Here is a 21,629-nt window from a genome sequence, read left to right on the forward strand (position 1 = left end):
GTTCTTTATCTCACTTCGCCACCCCAGTTTCAGACACAGCTATATGCAAATCAGTCTTGACTCTTTGCTTCATGGGAACAGTCCAGCCCAAACTGCCAAGCCATCTCTTCCCTGAAACAGAAACAAGCATCTTGGGACTGGTTTCGGGCTAACAGCCCTCATCACTGAGGGTAGGTGTCTGAAAAGTTTCAGTGCTCCATCCATCATCTCCTTGTGTTTGCTTTGTTTGCCCTAAGTTGGCAGGGTATGCCCAGACGTGGGTCCCTGGCTCACTTTGCCACTGGATTTCATCTATCCTGGCGGATAATCCTTACCCTGTGGTATTTGATGATACAGACATCTTCCAGGAAACCAAATCCGAACATTCCCTTTATTTCCACAAACTAGGGTGGAAAAGTATATGTATAATTAACAAGCAACAATGGGTATGCAGTCCAAAGGCTAGTGACAGATTGGGTGGGATAGCAGCCGGTCCCTTTTCCCAAAAATCTCCTGTGCATTTCTACAAACACATTATTTGGGGCAGCCCTCTTGTTGCGTCTCAGGTAAATGTGTTCACCTACATTAAGAGTGGGTACACTATGTGCATCTTCCAGAAACAACAATACCCCACATATCATTATTATCATCATTAAAAAAACAATGACATACACAATTTTACTTTGTATAGACCAAATCATACTGCGTTGTATAGAGGCAATTGGCTGATGCTCCTCAGTAACTTGTCTACCAAAAGGATGCATAGTAAACAAGGGGGAAAGGGAATCCAGAAATGTGAGTGTTCCCAGTGTCCGTCAGAGCCTCCTATAGTCCATCAATCAGTTAGCGCTCTTGAGCACTGGCGGTGAAGCTTGCTCTGTCCTAAGCTTGTTCCTAATCTATCCCACGTCGATAAAGGTGGTATATTTTCCTGACTAATGTTCACACAACAAGAGCAAAACTAATGCAACTTCTCATTTATTCCACTCTCTCGTCGGTACTGCTATTCAGTACTTTCCTATCTTATGCAGTCCATCCCTGGTCTTTCATTTTCCCAGATTCGGTGGTCCTCCTCCGAGGACGTAAATTATGCCTGGCAGCTCCAAGTACTGTGTGATCAGTGAGCAGAGACTCGTGCATAGCTTGTATTTCTGGTGGGACAGCCTCATTCAAATCATTGTTGTTCTCTTTGTCTGTGTAATGTAATGTAATGTAATGTAAAAATTACTTATAAAGCGCGGCATACACCGGACGGTTTCTTGGCGCTGTTCGCATTATTCAGTGAGAGGCATAGGGGGAGGAGAAAAGCTTATGTGTGGGCAATACGGAAAAGGTGAGTTTTAAGGAGGGACCTAAATTGAGGGTAAGAGGGAGAGAGTCTGAGTTCCAGCGGGAGAGAGTTCCAGAATGAGGGTGCCAGGAAAGAGAATCTGAGACCTCCATGTTTTTTGCGCCTGAATCTAGGCGTCTGGAGGAGTGCATGGTCAGAAGATCGAAGGTGCCTGGAAGGGGCATAGCAATGCAGAAGGGAAGAGATGAAGGAGGGGCCGATGCCGGCTAAAGATTTGTGGGTCAAGCAGCCTAGTTTAAACTTGCAACGCTCTGATACAGGAAGCCAATGAAGGGCTTTAAGCAGAGGGCGGGCATGATGATGTTTAGGTTGATGAAAGATCAGGCGAGCTGCCTGATTCTGTATCAACTGCAGTCTTTTGATTTGATATTGTGGGATACCTGCATACAGAGCGTTAGCATAGTCGATCCGGGAGATGACTAAGGCTAGCAGTGCCAAAGTGAGGGCTTCAGTGGTCAAGAAGTGAGCTATTTTTCGGATCTTCCTGAGCTGAAAAAAGCAGGAGGACACAGTAGCACTGACCTGGTGCTTCATAGAAAGATCGTGGGAGATATAAACCCCCAGACTTTTCACTTTATCAGCAGGGCGAGGAGAAGGGCCGAGAGAAAGGGGCCAAAAGGTGGAGTTCCAGGGGTTGGATGGGCCTCCGACAAGAACAACCTCCGTCTTGTCGGGGTTAAGTTTGAGATGGTGAGCGCCCATCCAATTACTGATATGGCAGAGGGTGGATTGGAAATCTTGGGCCGCTTCATCCGAGGAGTCAAGATTGAAGACAAGCTGAATGTCATCTGTATAATTAAATGCAGAGACATTCATTCCCCGGAGGGAGCGGATCAGAGGGGTAAGGTACAGGTTAAAAAGAAGTGGGGACAGGGACGAACCCTTTGCGTCCAAATCAGCTTAGTGTCGCTAAAAGGCACGAATCTGGGCACCTGCTCACATTCCACATCCGCTATTCCGCCCTTGATCCACCGGTCATAAGGCAACGGCAATGGTATTCTTTCGCATCGGATCGCATAGGCCCAATTCTTTCGACCAGCAACCTTTATAGCCATCTGTGTAGCCAGAGAACTTGCTCAGGACCTTTCCACCTGGGTTCTAAATTATTCTTCCCCTGAAAATTCTTTATCAAGGCAAAATCCCTAGGTTGGATGCTGTGGCCAGGTCCCTCTGGCTTAGGAGGTGGGGAGTCTCGTGCCTGTTGGTGAATAGATCGTAAACTTTCTGTCAATTGTCCAAGATAATCAGGCAATACAGGATATTCAATATCTGAGTACCGTCTAGGCCATGGGCCCCCCTGGACATTTGCTGAGAAACCAAACACAGCTTCATAGGGTGATAAGCCATTTCTAGAATGTGCTGTAGTCTTAGTTGACAAAAGAGTCAAAGGAAGAACATCTGACCATCTTAACCCTGTTGTCTCCTGGATTTTTGCCAATTTTTGTTGAGCCTACCATTGTACTTCTCAACCAGACCCACTGACTGCGTGTGATTGGCGGCATGGAATTTTTTATTAATATGCAAGTGTTCACATAGTAGCATAATCACTTTCCCATTAAAATGAGACCCGTTGTCACGCCAGATAATTGTGGGCATTCCAAATCATGGACAGTACTGTTTAATGAGCACCTTCGCAGTTGTGGTGGCCGTATTTTCTTTAGTGGGGTAAGCCTCAACCCATTTACTGAACGTGCATATAACCGCTAGGACTAGGGCATACTTGAGATTGCTACAAAGTTCTAGCTCAATGAAGTCCATCTGGACGACTTCAAAGGGAAATGCAGGTGGTGCAAAGTTACCGGATTGTGTGGGAGTATCCTTTCCTGAATTGTGCCTCATGCAAAGCGTGCAACTTTTCACTAAATGTGCAGCGGTCTTGTAAAAATTATCATTACACCAAACCGGGGCCAATAATTTACAAATACCTTTTGCACTAAAATGAGCTGGACCACGAGTCATTGTAACCACAGGGAGTACATATGCATCGGGTAACATCGATTTTTGTTCTCCAGACAAATCAATTGAACACCCTTCATCATCTAAACGTGTTGCACTCTCTTGCCACTCCGCCAATTCTTCTATTGTGGTCTCACAACCGTGTTTTCAAAAATGGCATTCTCAGGACCCCATCTAGCTGGGCCTGCAACAAACATTCTCTTCATCTTACCTCGACCAGTTTCCTTGGCTGTCTGATCTGCGAATGCATTCCCTCTACCTACATCTTCTGTCACTTTCCTGTGGGCGCTGCACTTCATAATAGCCATTTGCTTAGGAAGTGTTACTGCAGATAACAATTGTAATATCAGGTATCCATGTTGTATCTTAGTATCATGGGAGGTAAGGAACCCTCTCTCTGCCCTCAGGCGTCCAAAGTTATGCACCACCCAAATGCATACTGACTGTCTGTGTAAATATTGACATTTAACCCCTCGCTCAATTCACAAGCTCATATAAGGGCAACAAGTTCTGCTGCCTGCGTGGATTGATAGGGGACCTGTGATGTTTGACTACTGTACGCAATGTAGTGATAGCATAAGCTGCAGTGGTGGTGCCATCTGATAATTTAAAACAAGAGCCATCAACATATAGTTCTACTTGGGGATCAGATAAGGGAACATCAGTCAAGTCTACCCATCCTTCCGTCTCTTCCTCTATTCGGAAAATACAGTTATGTTTGTCGACTGCATCATTCTCAGAAGGGAGGGGTAGTAACGTGGCTGGATTCATAGTGGTACATCTTTTAATCCTGATATGCTTAGCAAACAATGTCAATTCGTAGCCAGTAAGACGTGCACTGGTGAGGTGCTGTGTCCTTGTTTTATCCAAAAGTGTGTCCACAGCATGGGGTACCATAACTGTGAGGTCAGTATTGAGTATGAGCCCAGCTGATTGTCTGAAGGAAGTGGCCACGGCTGCAACCGCTCGCAGACAACTCGGGAGGGCACTTGTGACAGGATCAAGTACAGCAGAGAAATAAGCACAAGGTCTCTGTTTATCACCAAATATATTAGTTAAGACAGAAAGAGCACAACAAGCCATCTCATAGGCGTACAACACAAAAGGTTTCCAATAATCAGGTGTGCCTAACACTGGAGCAGAGCAAAGTGCAGCTTTTAATTGTTCAAAAGATTGCTGACAATCTAGTGTCTAAGGCAAAGGCTCATGTACTGCTTTCGTTAATAATGCAAGCAGTGATTTGATTAGTAAGGAATAGTTTGGGATCCACTGCGGACAGTAGGAAGTGATGACTATAAAAGCACGCACATCCTTTTGAGTTTGTGGACAGAGCATTTTATTAATGGTACTGATGCGTTCTGGCATTAACCTTCTACCCTCCTTCAACAGAAGGTGACCTAAATAGGTGACCTCCTGTCAACAGTATTGAAGCTTTGAAAGAAAAACCTTATGACCATGATGTGCCTGGTGTAACAACAACTTCCCCATACTATCCTTGCAACCTTTTTCCTTATCAGAAGCAATCAACAATTCATCAACATACTGCACCAACGCATTACCTGGAGTAAGTAAAAGTGAATCCAACAAACCTTTCAATGCTTGACCATAGATGCTAGGACTTTCAGTATAGCCTTGAGGACCGTGACAGAATCAGAAACCTTTGCCAGCTAGCGATACTCCGAACAAATACCTGCTGTCTGGGTGTATAGGAATGCTAAATAATGTGTTTTTTAAATCAATAACAGAGTAAAACTTAGTGGTAGATGGAATCATTGTTAAAAGTGTAGCGATATCAGGAACCACTGGGAATTGCGGGACCACTATTTTATTGACCTCTCGCTATTCTATCACAAAAACGATATACATCACCAGCACTGTTAGGAGAGTCTATAGGTGCCCTTTTTAAGACCGGAAGAATAGGACTATTGCATATGTTACCGGTAGTCTCTTCGACAACTCCCTTGCATATTGAGTCCTGTACAATATCAAGAAGAGCTTGTTCTCCTGCCTTTGGTATTTTATACTGAGGAATGTGAGGCAATATGGCATTGTCCTTAACCTGTTTAGAAATTGGGGGTATATGCAATAAGCTACATCGGTGTCACCAGTGGCCCATAACGTGGGTGGTACTTGATCAAATTCAGGTGGAAGGGGAGCATCCTTAGATAGACATTGTCAGGTACCCACATCCGGGCCCATGGTAAAATAGACGCCATCATGCAAACAATATATGGTAGCATGTAACTTCTTTAGTAGGTCCAAGACCATCAAATTCTTACCACAATTAGAAATCCAAAGAAATTGGGAATCCACAGTAAATGGGCAAGAGAGCGTGAGATGCGGCTTACAACCGGCACTCCTGAAAAACTCACCAAAACATTATTATGGCCAGACAGGGGTGCCACAGAGACCAGGTGTCAATGTAAAGAGCTTTTTATTTGTCACCTGTATCAACCAAGAACTCCTTAGGAGATCCTTGAGGATCTATCTTGACATAAGGGGCATGCTGGTCTACAGGTAAATGAACTGGTCTTGTACCCTGTCCCTGGCTATCCTTGCTGAAAGACGTCCCTGTCACATCATCAAGGTCATAGTCGTCATTGTAGTATTGCCTATCCGCTAGTGTTATCTCAATATGCTTGTTGCAGTAATACCTGTGTCTTCAGATCTTTATGGTTCTTGTCACTTTTGTCTTTCTCTTCATTATCCCTATGCTCATAATATTTGGTCATATTGAAAATCGCAGATGGGGAAGACGTAGACCAAGTACTCTCAGCTGCTTGAAGTTTAGACTTTATTTCGGGAAGGAGACTAGTAACTAACCTATCAACAAATGGACAGACTACTCCCTCCGCAGACATATCCTGCCCACTGTAATCCAAACATATCTTCAAACCTAATCAAAAAATCAAAAACACTTTTGTTTTTCTTCTGCCGACAGGCAGTTAATCTATCCCAAATGTACTTTCTTGGGAGAAATGAGTGTATACATATATGTTATTATGCGACCGGGCAGGGCGAGCAACTCAGCACATGGTTTGTCTCCTGGCTTCCTATCTCGGTCCCAACCCTTGATCACATCCCACATTTTGCCAAACTCTGCGGCATGGTCTTGGGTGTGCACCTGTTGCCAAATATCATCTGGACCTAGTAGGCCAAAAAACAATGTCAATTCTTTATAGTAAGCAGTAGGGTTTTTACTAGGACCAGGCAACATAGCCTTCAGGGCCAGAAACTCACTTCTTTTCCATGGAGTATAAATGCATTGTTCCCAAAAACGGGCAGCCACAGCCGGTCTGGTAACCACCCCATGTTGATCTGCGGCTTCAGAAATTTCCGGGTGATAAATAGGGTGAACCTCTCGCATTGGAAATTGAGTTATGTGAGTGAGATTCTTATCATGCAGTCTGCCTCTGTACTTAACTAGAGTGGAAATATTCCTGAACACTAGCCGGCTCCATGTTAATTACATAAGCACCTTCATTAATATCAAATAGTATTTAGGATGCTTCCGTTTCAATGTGTGTGCGCCAGAGGTCAATTAGGGTGGAAGGCAAGTGTTTAAGGCCATGTTTTGTGAGAGGGGTTAGCCAGTAGTAAAATCCTAATCCTTGTCCACTAGAGTAATCTAATCTGCGAGATTTCATGAACCAAACTATCTGTATTCAGTCTTTAACAAAGTGCAGTAACAATCTATCTTTAAATGGCTCTTGGCTTTAACGTGTGTTTTCCAAACAAATATGTCTGGCCTACTACCTCTTTCATAAATTATCAGAATAAACAGATCATGCCTACAACCTTGATCATTGATCTGTTACTATACCCAACTCAGTCCTTTTGTATTTTGTATACGCTTGCCCACGAAGCAATTTGTGCCATATAAGTACTCTTTTTCAGGGGGAAGTACGCAACAGCTGCAGTGCCTAATTTGTGAAAGAAAGCGTGCTGGTGCATCAAGTCTGCTCAGAAGCTGGCTGCTGGTACAATTAAACGTCGGTGCGTCAAATACCAAGGCCAGTAGTATTATTCACTACCAGACACTCCCTGATCCTTTTTCTTGCACTTGAAGGTTCCTGCATTCTGCTTGTGACGGTTCTGCCATCTTTTTCTTTCTCCGTCTACCCGCTCTGTGCGTTTTTCTGGGAAACGGCTGATGAGCAAAATAAGTGCCGGACCCCAAAATAGGTGTTGGAGCCCCTACTGGCAATCACATGCTCAAATTAAGCACCGAACAACTGCCCAATCAATTGCTGTAGTGAAGGAAATCAATATTTGGGAGGTGCAGAAGCCTCTCGCTCAGTGGTGCTTCTTAAAGCTCTTTTTCTGTTGATCCCATAAAGTTGTCTACAGCTGTACTGTATAGCCAGACCTAATGCAAAAGTAGCTATTCAATGTCAGAAGTGTTAGTGATATGTTTCTTTCTTGGAAGGTGGGGTGAGGAGAAATTGTGTTATCATAGGGATATGGAGATCACCTCTTGGGACTGATTGGCACCCAAAGGAAAAAGAAATAAGCTGGTTTCAGAAAATAAAAGGCTAGCACCTATTTTTCATCTTTTATTATTTCAACAATACAGATCTTTGTTACTATTTATGCTCATTTCTGGAAGATGATTTTTAGGCACACCTTGTAAGATTTAAACCAGTTTGGGAAAATGGGAGTACTTGAGTTATTCTGGGATGCTAGGGTCCAAAGATTTGTATCCAAAACTTTTATAACTCTTTCATGTGGATTTGTGGTGATTTGAACGTGTGGTTGATTTTGAGTGAGGCATTTGTGAGATTTAGAGTTACTGCCAGCATTTCACTGCAAACTACAAGCATTTGAACTACTTTTTAAGTCGAGCCTAGAGTCAGCATGCTTGCGCTGCAAGAGTTGCTATAGTGGAGTATGTCACAGAAGTCCCGTCCACTCTGCGTCCATATTTACCATTGGCTTGTGTCATTGTCCTTCGTAAATGCTGACTTCTGAATCTTAAATAGGCTTGTTAGTCCCTCCTCAGTAGCGCCTTGTCTTCATTTGTAACCTCTCATGGCAACTGGCGCTTTTACTTTGGTTGTTACATGGTACGTGGTATTTAGTCTGTAAGCACTATTTTCTTTTATCGAGTTTCTGTTACTGCAGGCATGAAGTGCTTTGCTTACATTCAGTCCGTGGTGCCTTCTTTACAATCCCGTGCTCCCTCCCGTTGTCCGTGGTGCCTTCTTTACCCCCGCCCTCCCTCCCATTTTCCATGGTGCCTTCTTTACCCCTCGCCCTCCCCCCCCGTTGTCCGTGGTGCCTTCTTTACCCCCGCCCTCCCTCCTGTTGTCCTCTGTGCCTTGTTTACCCTCTTGCCCTCCCTCCCGTTGTCTTCTGTGCCATAATAACCCCCCGCCCTTCCTCCCATTTTCCATGGTGCCTTCTTTACCCCGCCCTCCCTCCCGTTTTCCATGGTGCCTTCTTTACCCCCACCCTCCCTCCTGTTGTCCTCTGTGCCTTCTTTACCCCCGCCCTCCCTCCCGTTTTCCATGGCGCCTTCTTTACCCCGCCCGCCCTCCCGTTGTCCTCTGTGCCTTCTTTACCCACGCCCTCCCTCCCATTTTCCATGGTGCCTTCTTTACCCCCGCCCTCCCTCCCGTTGTCCTCTGTGCCAACTTTACCCCCGTCCTCCCTCCCATTTTCCATAGTGCCTTTTTTACCCCCCGCCCTCCCTCCCGTTTTCCATGGTGCCTTCTTTACCCCCGCCCTCCCTCCCGTTGTCCTCAGTGCCTTCTTTACCCCCGCCCTCCCTCCCGTTTTCCATGGTGCCTTCTTTACCCCCGCCCTCCCTCCCGTTGTCCTCTGTGCCATCTTTACCCCCCACCCTCCCTCCCGTTTTCCATGGTGCCTTCTTTACCCCCCGCCCTCCCTCCCGTTTTCCATGGTGCCTTCTTTACCCACGCCCTCCCTCCCGTTGTCCTCTGTGCCATCTTTATCCCCCGAACTCCCTCCCGTTTTCCATGGTGCCTTCTTTACCCCCCGCCCTCCCTCCCGTTTTCCATGGTGCCTTCTTTACCCCCTCCCTCCCTCCCGTTGTCCTCTGTGCCTTCTTTACCCCCGCCCTAACTCCCGTTGTCCGTGGTGCCTTCTTTACCCCCCGACCTCCCTCCCGTTTTCCATGGTGCCTTCTTTACCCCCGCCCTCCCTCCTGTTGTCTGTGGTGCCTTCTTTACCCCCGCCCTCCCTCCCGTTTTCCATGGTGCCTTCTTTACCCCCGCCCTCCCTCCCGTTGTCTGTGGTGCCTTCTTTACCTCCGCCCTCCCTCCTGTTGTCCTCTGTGCCTTGTTTACCCTCTCGTCCTCCCTCCCGTTGTCCTCTGTGACTTGTTTACCCTCCCGACCACCCTTTCTCCTGTTTTCATCCGTGACTTGTTTACCCCTCGCCCTCCCTCCCGTTGTCATCCGTGACTTGTTTACCCACTTGTCCTCCCTCCCATTGTCGCCTGGGCCTTGTTTGCCACACCCACCCTCCCTCCTGTTGTTGCTCATGTCTTGTTTACCCCATCTCCCTCCCTCCCGTTGTCCTCCATGCCTTGTTCACCCTCGCCCTCCCTCCCATTGCTGTCTGTGCCTTGTTTACCCCGTCCTCCCTCCTTCCTGTTTTCATCTGTGCCTTGTATAGCCCCTCCCTCCCTCCTGTTGTTGCCTGTGCCTTGTTTACCCCTGCCCTCCCTCCCTCCCATTGTCGTCCGTGCCTTCTTTACCCCGTCCTCCCGCCCTCCCGTTGTCATCCGTGCCTTGGTTACCCCTGCCCTCCCTCCTGCTGTCCGTTCCTTGTTTACCCCAACCGTCCCTCCTGCTGTCCATCCCTTGTTTTACCCCGCCGTCCCTCCCGCTGTCTGTTCCTTGTTTACCCCCACCTTCCCTCCCGCTGTCCATTCCTTGTTTACCCCCACCTTCCCTCCCGCTGTCCATTCCTTGTTTACCCCCACCCTCCCGCTGTCCGTTCCTTGTTTACCCCCGCCCTCCCGCTGTCTGTTCCTTGTTTACCCCCGCCCTCCCTCCTGTTGTGTTTCTATCTAGGACCCTAATTCGATATTCCTGATTTATGCCCTTATATGGTTATAATAAATAATACCCTTATAAAGGCATAAGAATCATATCCATATTTAGTAATAGCCAATGCAGTCCAAATGCGGCAAGGCTACTCCCCTAGACTCCTAGAAAGTACAACACGTTCTTTAAACAAACCAAGCCTCCAGCAGCCCGGGAATTCCCCCTGCTCTTGTTTTGATTTGCACAAGAACTCCTGGAGTCCAGAAAGAACTGTTAGTTCTTAGTGACGTCTTATGTCCAACCTTTTGTCAAACCCGGCACCTTTCAGGTATAAATATACCAACGTTGCCTTAAGCAAACACACGGTGGTTTGGAGCAGAGCGGCTAGCTACTTACCCGAAGCCCAGCTGATGCGACAGCCGAAGGAAGCCGCCCCTCCCTTTTGACGTACTGAGGAAGACGCTGTCTTTTTCTCCAGCCGAGAAAATTCCAGCTCCGGTGTTTCCAGTCACCCTTGCGGGTTGCTGGGAGATCAAGTCCTGAGAGAGAGATACAAGACCTCCTACATTCTATTACCAAGGTACGGAGCTATCTAAACCCTTGAGAGAATTCTTGATTCAGATTCCTTGGAAAAAAAACAACTTAACTTAAACTGCAACTTACTTACTCCTTCCCACGTATTAGGCTTAGGTCAGGTACACCGGGGTAGGCGTATCTTAGAAGCACCAGTTGAGTACGTTAGTCAATGTTTTTATGTATGTATATATTTTATCCGTTTTAAAGTATCATATGGCTAAGAAACCATATCAATGCTTTTAGAGTATTATTTCATAATACTACTTTTACTGTACCACTTTACTTCATGATAAGTATTGCAACTGTGGCAATTCCTTTCTCTTGCATGAGAAAGAAGACTGCTCAATAAATAACACCTTTTATTGAAAACGCCCGTCTCTCTATTTCTCTGCACTCTGGTGAAACTAAGTACGCACGGTTGACTGAGTGAAATAGCGGTCTGTTGTTTTCACACGGCTCTAGATATACACTCTTTATTCTGAGGGAGCAAAGTTGTCATGTTTATGCGGTTGTCAGAAACTAATCCCTTCTTGTCTAAATCAAGAGAGTTAACTCTTTCCTGAACATTCGAGAAAGTTTCTAGTAACCTCTGAGCTAGCTGGCAAAACTAATTAAGTCTAATATAGTCAGTAGAGACCTAGTCGACCTAAGTCCTACGTCTACACTGCTGTTTATATTATTCCAATGCGCAGAGCCTATTGGGAATATAGGAACTACACTACACTCCCTCCCTGTGTCTGTTCCTTGTTTATCCCCGCCCTCCCTCCCTCCCGCTGTCTGTTCCTTGTTTACCTCCGCCCTCCCTCCCGCTGTCTGTTCCTTGTTTACCCCCGCTCTCCCTCCCTCTCGCTGTCTGTTCCTTGTTTACCCCCGCCCTCACTCAAGATGTCCATGCCTTGTTTAAGCCCGCCCTTCCTCCCGCTGTCCGTGCATTGTTTAAGCCCGCCCTCCCTCCCGCTGTCCGTGCCTTGTTTAAGCCTGCCCTCCCTCCCACAATCCGTGCCTTGTTTAAGCCCGCCCACCCTCCCTCTGTCCATTCCTTGTTTACCCCCGCCCTCCCTCAAGATGTCTGTGCCTTGTTTAAGCCCGCCCTCCCTCCCGCTGTCCGTGCATTGTTTAAGCCCGCCCTCCCTCCCGCTGTCCGTGCCTTGTTTAAGCCCGCCCACCCTCCCTCTGTCCATTCCTTGTTTACCCCCGCCCTCCCTCAAGATGTCTGTGCCTTGTTTAAGCCCGCCCTCCCTCCCGCTGTCCGTGCCTTGTTTAAGCCCGTCCTTCCTCCCGCTGTCCGTGCCTTGTTTAAGCCCGCCCTCCCTCCCGCTGTCCGTGCCTTGTTTAAGCCCGCCCTCCCTCCCGCTGTCCGTGCCTTGTTTACCCCGCCCTCCTTCCCTCCCACTGTCTGTGCCTTGTTTAAGCCCACCCTCCCTCCCGCTGTCCGTGCCTTGTTTAAGGCCGCCCTCCCTGTCTCTGTCCGTGCCTTGTTTAAGCCCTCCCTCAAGATGTCCATGCCTTGTTTAAGCCCGCCCTCCCTCCCGCTATCAGTGCCTTGTTTAAGACTGCCCTCCCTCCCTCTGTCCGTACCTTGTTTAAGCCCGCCCTCCCTCCCTCTGTCAGTGCCCTGTTTAAGCCCGCCCTCCCTACCTCTGTCAGTGCCTTATTTAAGCCCGCCCTTCATCGCTCTGTCCGTGCCTTGTTTAAGCCCGCCCTCCCTCCTCTGTCCGTGCCTCCCTCTGTCCGTGCCTTGTTTAAGCCCGCCCTCCCTCCCTCCCTCCCTCTGTCCGTGCCTTGTTTAAGCCCGTCCTCCCTCCCTCTTTCCGTGCCTTGTTTAAGCCCACCCTCCCTCCCGCTGTCCGTGCCTTGTTTAAGCCCGCCCGCACTCCCTCCCTCTGTCCGTGCCTTGGTTACCCCATGCACAATTAACTCGCCCAGTCCGTGTGTTTTTTCTTTACATTAGGCTAGTTGTAGTCCTGTTTTGTAAAATCCATACCACAAGCACCGGCATGCAACGGAAAAACTGGGACTGTAAACATTACTCGAACATCAGTAGGGAATATGAGAGCACTCTATAGCTGGCCACAGGCCCCGCCACTTCCATTGAGCAGACTGCTGGAGAGGGCCTCTGCCTGTATTCAAAGGATCTTCAGGAGGAGGCTTACCCTCAATCCCACGCAGTTCACATGTAAAAACTGGCAATATTGGGCCTTTCAAGGGGCACCAAGAGGAACCCAGGCCGACAATGAGAGATTCACCTTTCAGTTTAGGACTTTGCATGCACAATGCTCGTCCTGTTCACAGTGACTGTGTGACATCCCACTCAATTCCAAGCTACTACATTCAAACCACACTTGCTATACACCTACACTACTGTAGGCCAAAGCAAACAAAATTGCACTACCTCTCGCATAAGCGAGACCTATTGGCTTTGCCAATGCTTGTTTAAAACTTAGAGTCTTTTCAAGGAGATTTCTAGTGCCACCTGCACTTTTAGGAAGGGTTGGAAGCATGTGTGCCATTTTGTGGAGATTTTTAGGTTTCGCCTCGCCGAAAGCTGCGCAGCAGACTTTCGCGCAGGCGAAATCTTGTGAGTTACAGTATGGATGTTTGTGCCGCCTCTCTGTTCCATTGGCTAGCTCCATAAATGGAGGCTAGCCATTGGAACAGAGATCTGTCCGTCATGGCCGGACCAAATTCGTGGGCGTTCCCGACAGTTTTTCGCATTTTGCCCACGTCATGCGGCGGTGGGCGTGTTTTTTAAAAAAAAAATTAAAAGCTTTGTTTTCGCCATTTCGGAAGTGTCCTTTGCAGGGGTGGGTTGCGCGATGTCCCGCTGTCCGTTCCTGCCCCCCTCCCGCTGTCCGTGAGCCCGTTCCCGCACCCCCTTCCCGCTGTCCATGTGTGCCCGTTCCCAACGGTGGTCTCCCATTATCACTGGCTGAGGCCCCAGCTTTCACTACGCTCGGCCTGATGAGCTCTTACTTCTGACTGGCTGAAGCTGTTGTGGTGCCGATCTCCATCCCTGCTCGAGGGTGCCCTCCAAAGCAGCCAGACCTCCTTTGCCCTGTGTGTGCCGTTTACGCTTCTTCCTGCACCCTGCCAGCCCTGCCCCCACTGGTGCGGATCGCCGTACGGCGCTACCCCCACATCACGATCGTTGATACTGAGGCCCTTGACCCGACGTGCCGCTTCCCGCCGCCCTGCCTGCACAGTCGCCCCCTACTGGCAATGGGCCCACTGACACAGACAGTAAGTAGTAAGTCCTAGATGCCGGAACCGAGATCGAGACAGGGTCTGGGCTCACTGGCAATAAGGACAAGCCTCACAATCAATAATTACAAACCAACACGAGCACCAATATTGCCAAACTATTTAAACACTGGATCACAACAAATGATCGCTCGACTTACTGAAACCAAACAGTAACTCTCAGGGATTATTTTTACCCGGAATGGATCCAATACTTTCTTTATTTTGCATCAAAAGAACCATATAAATGAGCAATTTTATCTTTTTGCACAAACAATTTTGACTGAACTTGACATAGAAAAAGACAATTATTAACAACTTCACCAACTCACATTCAAACACTCATACAGGACAACACATTAATATATATACACACACAAAATTCTAAAGTTATACAAAAATATTTACAATTTCCTGTTATTTGAAAACATAGCATTGGAAAAAATAATTGAAATTTTTGATGTTTGATGATCCAATAAAATATTCCTAATGCTGAGTGGGGTGGTCTACGCGTTTCGATATCCCCTTATTATGGGGAAATCTCATCAGGACCAAGTGCCTGTAAATGAAGGAACAAAAACCAATCAGCCTTAGAAAACCCGTGCCTGTGACACAACAGTGAAAGGGGGGGACGAGGGGAAGCTAATCCTACCTCTTTGGTGCTCGGTTTTCATGCGTTTAGAAGAAACTGTAACAAAAACAAAGCCTATTTAGCTTCTATGTACTAAGGAACTTATACTTAATAAGACGACCGACACATGCGTGAATACTCACATAATTTGCCACATGTTGGGAATTGCCAGGGTTGATGGAAGTAGAAATCTGTAAAAATGGAGCGATTTTGTCAGAGCATTGCGCTTTGGGGCGGGCTCTGTAACTATTAGGCGAGGGACTGGAAAGGCACTTACATGGTTCAGGCGAGTGTGGCGGCCGGACTGGGTTTCCGGATTTGACGGTGGTTCTTTAACCTTGAAGTCGCTAAAAGGAAACGGAGATTTGAGTCAGGTCCTTTTATCCGCATAGTCCTTCTCCCATTACCAGGTGCTAGCGTTGCTGGCGTTTACCTTTAGAATTCGAGTACGCTGAATCAATCAGGGGTCCACACTGCTCACTCTCTGTCATGGAATGACAGCGCTTGCATCAACTCGTCAGTGTTGCTCCTCTCGCGTAAAGGGTTTAAACAAACTTCCTGGTTGAGGGAATTCTGGGGGTTGTGGTTCGAATGCACAGTCGTCATGGAAACCATGTGTTTGGCAAATTTCAGTGGAAACGGGATGCAGTTCCAAAGGACTTTATGCAGCCGACCTTCAGGGCTGTCGCGGCGGGGCTGTGTGTGCTCACAAACCATGCTGGCTGGAGTATTTACAAGCGGTAAATCTCCGAGAGTTCGTTTAGCCCATCTATTGCCGTATTAAACTTGACAATTAAAAGGGCTTCATGGCGCGATAGCTTTTCTTCAATATCGCCGCCTCTGGAGTCTTTTTCGATCTTGGCAATCACTGTCCATTTTAAATCATCTAACATATGTCCGTGGTTTTTCCAATGGTTTACCAGTGGAGCGGTAGTTACATTCTTTTTAATCCGTGATTTATGTTGCGTTATTCGGCATCTCACCTCCTGGCTCGTTTTTCCGACATACAATTTGTCGCAGGGACATGTTATGCCATAAATGACATATCTTGATTTACAATTTGTAAATTTCTCGTGTTTCCAAAATTGGTGTTTATGTTGGAACAGATTGCCTTCCTCCGTGCTTGCGCAGCAGATGCATGAACCACATTTATGATGGCCCTGAATTGGTGGCAGACCTAACATTGTGCCAATTGTTGATGTTTTCTTTTTCATAGCTGCTCTAACCAAGTGGTTGGCTACACTTTGGTCCTTTTTGAAGGCAAAAAGTGGTTTTTCTTTTAGTGACTCGTCAATGTTTTCTACCAGATGCCAGTTCTGTAAAATGCTTTTCTTCAACAAGTTGGAGTTTGGGCAAAACGTGGATACACAAACTATCCTATTCAGAGTTGGTTTTTCTTTCTTGACTAGAAGAGTGTCTCGCGGGATCCACCAGACTCTCTTCATTGTCCTTTTTAGAAGCTTTTTAGGGTACCCTCTACGAGCTAAATTGTCTGTCAAGTTGTTAGCATGAAACATGTATTCATCTTTAAAATGGCAGTTCCTTTTTATCCGGAGGTACTGCCCGAACGGGAGGTTTTCTTTTAGATTACGTGGGTGGTTGCTGTTGAAATGTAACGCCTTGTTTCTGTCTGTTTGTTTTTTTAACAGAGTGGTGACCAAACCTTCGTCGGTGGGATACACCTCGACATCGAGGAATGACATCTTCACTTTAGAAAAGTTCATGCTGAACTTTATTTCTTCCGTTCTTGAGTTAAGCCACTCATGGAATTTCTTTAGATCTTCATCATTTCCTTTCCAAGTGAAGAAAATGTCGTCGATATATCGACTCCAGCTGGTGATTTTATCAGCGAATGGGTTCGAATGGTACACAAATCTTTCCTCATACAATGACATAAAAAGTACGGCCAATTCGGGAGCAAAGGGACAACCCATTGCTACTCCGCTTATCTGATAGAAAAAATCTCCGTTAAAGTTGAAATAATTCTTTCTTAAAGCTAATGATGCTAGCTGTATTATGAAGTCCGTTGGTACTCTCGTCGGTCTGGGCCTTTGATCTAAATAGTGCTGGATAGCATCCAGACCGTCACTCTGGGGGATCTGTGTGTACAGTGAACACACGTCCATAGTCACTAAGAAATCTTGGTTTTGTTCAAAGGAAATGCTAGGAAGTTTGTTTATAAAATCGGTAGTGTCACGGAGGAAGGATTTGACCTCGGACATGAATGGTTTCAGAAAATAGTCAACGTATTTCGACACTGGTTCAAATAATGACTCACAACCGGAGATGATTGGCCTTCCGGGTGGGGCGTTTATGTCCTTATGGATTTTTGGTAAGACATAAAACAGGGGTGTTCGTGGACTATTGCATTTTAGGTATTCAAACTCTTTTTTTCCAATGATTCCATCGCTCAAGCCTTTTTCCAGAATCGGATAGAGTTGCTGTTGTAATTCTGTAGTGGGGTCCTTTTGTATTTTTCTGTAGCACCTTGGATTATTAAGCTGGCTCATCACTTCTGTTGTGTATTTGTCAGTATCCCATACAACAATTGACCCTCCTTTGTCCGCCTGTTTTATAATAACTGACGTATCTTTTTTGAGATTTTCTAGTGCACTTCTTTCTTCTTTTGAAATGTTGAATTTAGTCCAATTGCGTTTACCCTCCATCTTAGTTATAGCCGATAGGATGGTTTTTTCGAAAGTTAAAATTTCCTTTGCAACTTTATTTCCTGGTGGGCAGAAAGATGACTTTTTTCTCAGTCCCGTAACTTCTATCGTTGGATTAAACGTCATTTGAGAAAAGAAGGATTTCAATTTGATTTTCCGACAGAATTCCAGTGCCTCCATTTTCAGTTTTACAAAATTCGTGCGGCGCCTGGGGACAAAAGATAGTCCTTTCTCCAAGATACTGATTTCTGCTGTAGTGAGATTTTTATTTGACAAATTGAAGACCGGAGACACTGCCAATTCTTGTAGTTCTGCCTCCGAGTCGACATCTCCCATGGCTGATTGTAACGTGGGCGTGATCGGTTTTGTGGTTGGCCTCTTCCTAAAAAAGGTGCCGAAGATGGGCCAGGCTGTTGTGCTCCCCTTTTATTCGTACCTCTTCTTTGGTTATCACTCTCACCCTCACTACTGCTTGATGCGGATGAGGTGTCTGAGAAGGAGATGAATTTATTGTTAGATCGTCCTTGGTATTCCCCTAGGTATTTCCTTGAGTCAGGTCTAGAGTAGAAATCCGTTTGCAAGTATGGATAAGTCTTTTCCAGATTGAAATTCTTTTTATCCTTTTGAAACTGGTTTTCCTTTTGATTTATTGTGTAATCTTTAAATTCTGAAATATCCTTTTCCACTTTTTCAAGCAGTGTTTTTGCGTCCGTAATTAGTTGATTTTGCTGTATTTCCGTTTCCAAGGTTTTGATTTCTTCCAGTTGTTGTAGTGAAAGTCTTTGTGCTGTTTCAACCGTTAAGACCATAAGGTCTCGGCTGCATTTGGTCTCGATGAAACTGTATCCCTTCTTATATATCGGGTCGTCTGTGAATATCACGGGGATATTTTTTATCTGCAGGCCTCCTGGTATAGTACCAGCTCTCAAGTGCTGGAGGAGGAAATGTCCATGCAGATCTGTGCGGATTTGTTTTTTCTTTAACCTCAAGAGTTTATCCGTTTCGTTTTGGTTCCTAGCTGATGTGCTTAAAGTCACTGAAGTGAACAGGGGGGGTTTTCTAGTAAATTCTTTATATGCTCTTCGCTATAGGCAAATGTTTGTTCAACAGACATACTGTGTGCCACTCAATCACAACAAATCAACAAAAAGACTCACAACACGTAATCAAAAACCAGAATAATCACTTTAGACAACCATGTTTCAACAGCTCCAATCTGGGCCTGAAACAACCTCGCAGAAAGCCTTCTGCTAAAGTACCATTACCGAGACAGGGTCTGGGCTCACTGGCAATAAGGACAAGCCTCACAATCAATAATTACAAACCAACACGAGCACCAATATTGCCAAACTATTTAAACACTGGATCACAACAAATGATCGCTCGACTTACTGAAACCAAACAGTAACTCTCAGGGATTATTTTTACCCGGAATGGATCCAATACTTTCTTTATTTTGCATCAAAAGAACCATATAAATGAGCAATTTTATCTTTTTGCACAAACAATTTTGACTGAACTTGACATAGAAAAAGACAATTATTAACAACTTCACCAACTCACATTCAAACACTCATACAGGACAACACATTAATATATATACACACACAAAATTCTAAAGTTATACAAAAATATTTACAATTTCCTGTTATTTGAAAACATAGCATTGGAAAAAATTATTGAAATTTTTGATGTTTGATGATCCAATAAAATATTCCTAATGCTGAGTGGGGTGGTCTACGCGTTTCGATATCCCCTTATTATGGGGAAATCTCACCACACTCGCCTGAACCATGTAAGTGCCTTTCCAGTCCCTCGCCTAATAGTTACAGAGCCCGCCCCAAAGCGCAATGCTCTGACAAAATCGCTCCATTTTTACTGATTTCTACTTCCATCAACCCTGGCAATTCCCAACATGTGGCAAATTATGTGAGTATTCACGCATGTGTCGGTCGTCTTATTAAGTATAAGTTCCTTTGTACATAGAAGCTAAATAGGCTTTGTTTTTGTTACAGTTTCTTCTAAACGCATGAAAACCGAGCACCAAAGAGGTAGGATTAGCTTCCCCTCGTCCCCCCCTTTCACTGTTGTGTCACAGGCACGGGTTTTCTAAGGCTGATTGGTTTTTGTTCCTTCATTTACAGGCACTTGGTCCTGATGAGATTTCCCCATAATAAGGGGATATCGAAACGCGTAGACCACCCCACTCAGCATTAGGAATATTTTATTGGATCATCAAACATCAAAAATTTCAATTATTTTTTCCAATGCTATGTTTTCAAATAACAGGAAATTGTAAATATTTTTGTATAACTTTAGAATTTTGTGTGTGTATATATATTAATGTGTTGTCCTGTATGAGTGTTTGAATGTGAGTTGGTGAAGTTGTTAATAATTGTCTTTTTCTATGTCAAGTTCAGTCAAAATTGTTTGTGCAAAAAGATAAAATTGCTCATTTATATGGTTCTTTTGATGCAAAATAAAGAAAGTATTGGATCCATTCCGGGTAAAAATAATCCCTGAGAGTTACTGTTTGGTTTCAGTAAGTCGAGCGATCATTTGTTGTGATCCAGTGTTTAAATAGTTTGGCAATATTGGTGCTCGTGTTGGTTTGTAATTATTGATTGTGAGGCTTGTCCTTATTGCCAGTGAGCCCAGACCCTGTCTCGGTAATGGTACTTTAGCAGAAGGCTTTCTGCGAGGTTGTTTCAGGCCCAGATTGGAGCTGTTGAAACATGGTTGTCTAAAGTGATTATTCTGGTTTTTGATTACGTGTTGTGAGTCTTTTTGTTGATTTGTTGTGATTGAGTGGCACACAGTATGTCTGTTGAACAAACATTTGCCTATAGCGAAGAGCATATAAAGAATTTACTAGAAAAACCCCCCCTGTTCACTTCAGTGACTTTAAGCACATCAGCTAGGAACCAAAACGAAACGGATAAACTCTTGAGGTTAAAGAAAAAACAAATCCGCACAGATCTGCATGGACATTTCCTCCTCCAGCACTTGAGAGCTGGTACTATACCAGGAGGCCTGCAGATAAAAAATATCCCCGTGATATTCACAGACGACCCGATATATAAGAAGGGATACAGTTTCATCGAGACCAAATGCAGCCGAGACCTTATGGTCTTAACGGTTGAAACAGCACAAAGACTTTCACTACAACAACTGGAAGAAATCAAAACCTTGGAAACGGAAATACAGCAAAATCAACTAATTACGGACGCAAAAACACTGCTTGAAAAAGTGGAAAAGGATATTTCAGAATTTAAAGATTACACAATAAATCAAAAGGAAAACCAGTTTCAAAAGGATAAAAAGAATTTCAATCTGGAAAAGACTTATCCATACTTGCAAACGGATTTCTACTCTAGACCTGACTCAAGGAAATACCTAGGGGAATACCAAGGACGATCTAACAATAAATTCATCTCCTTCTCAGACACCTCATCCGCATCAAGCAGTAGTGAGGGTGAGAGTGATAACCAAAGAAGAGGTACGAATAAAAGGGGAGCACAACAGCCTGGCCCATCTTCTGCACCTTTTTTAGGAAGAGGCCAACCACAAAACCGATCACGCCCACGTTACAATCAGCCATGTGTGGTATATAAATAAATAATACCGGATCTATTTTTGTCTAGGCATAGCAATAACAGATAGCTCAATAAATAAGAGTCAAGATTCGAGGTAGTAGGAGTTTGCAGGTTTATTACAGCATAAAGGACAGGAACAGGACAACCTGCATAGGAATAGGGTGGCAGGGCCTGACAGGGGGGCCCCGACAGCTGCCGGGCAGGATCTGGGATGAGCGCGCTAACATTTAATAACAATACACGATCATATATACTAAAACAGTTGCATTACAATACATACGATAGGCGGAGCAGTGGGTGTGGTCAATAGCAGTCGCGAAAGATAAGGGTGAAAGTAGGTGTAACAGAGGCGTATACATAGACATGTGATGCAAACGTAACAGAATATGTCATGAATGGGGTGGAGACATGGAGGGGGCTACTTAAGGAGCCGGGACCTCTGACCTAATGGTGCGCGCAAACTGGCAATGACGTGTTACTAGGAGAAGCTGGGGGCTATGAACTCTGTGCTAGGAGCAGAGACTGAAGTCTGGAGAGTCAGGGCGACATGTACCTAAACAGTATCTAGTATCTGATGTTTAGAGAACATGTTGATAGAATCCAAAAGTTATCGGGGTA

Source organism: Lissotriton helveticus, chromosome 7 (genome assembly GCF_964261635.1).
Source record: "Lissotriton helveticus chromosome 7, aLisHel1.1, whole genome shotgun sequence".
Taxonomy (NCBI): domain Eukaryota; kingdom Metazoa; phylum Chordata; class Amphibia; order Caudata; family Salamandridae; genus Lissotriton; species Lissotriton helveticus.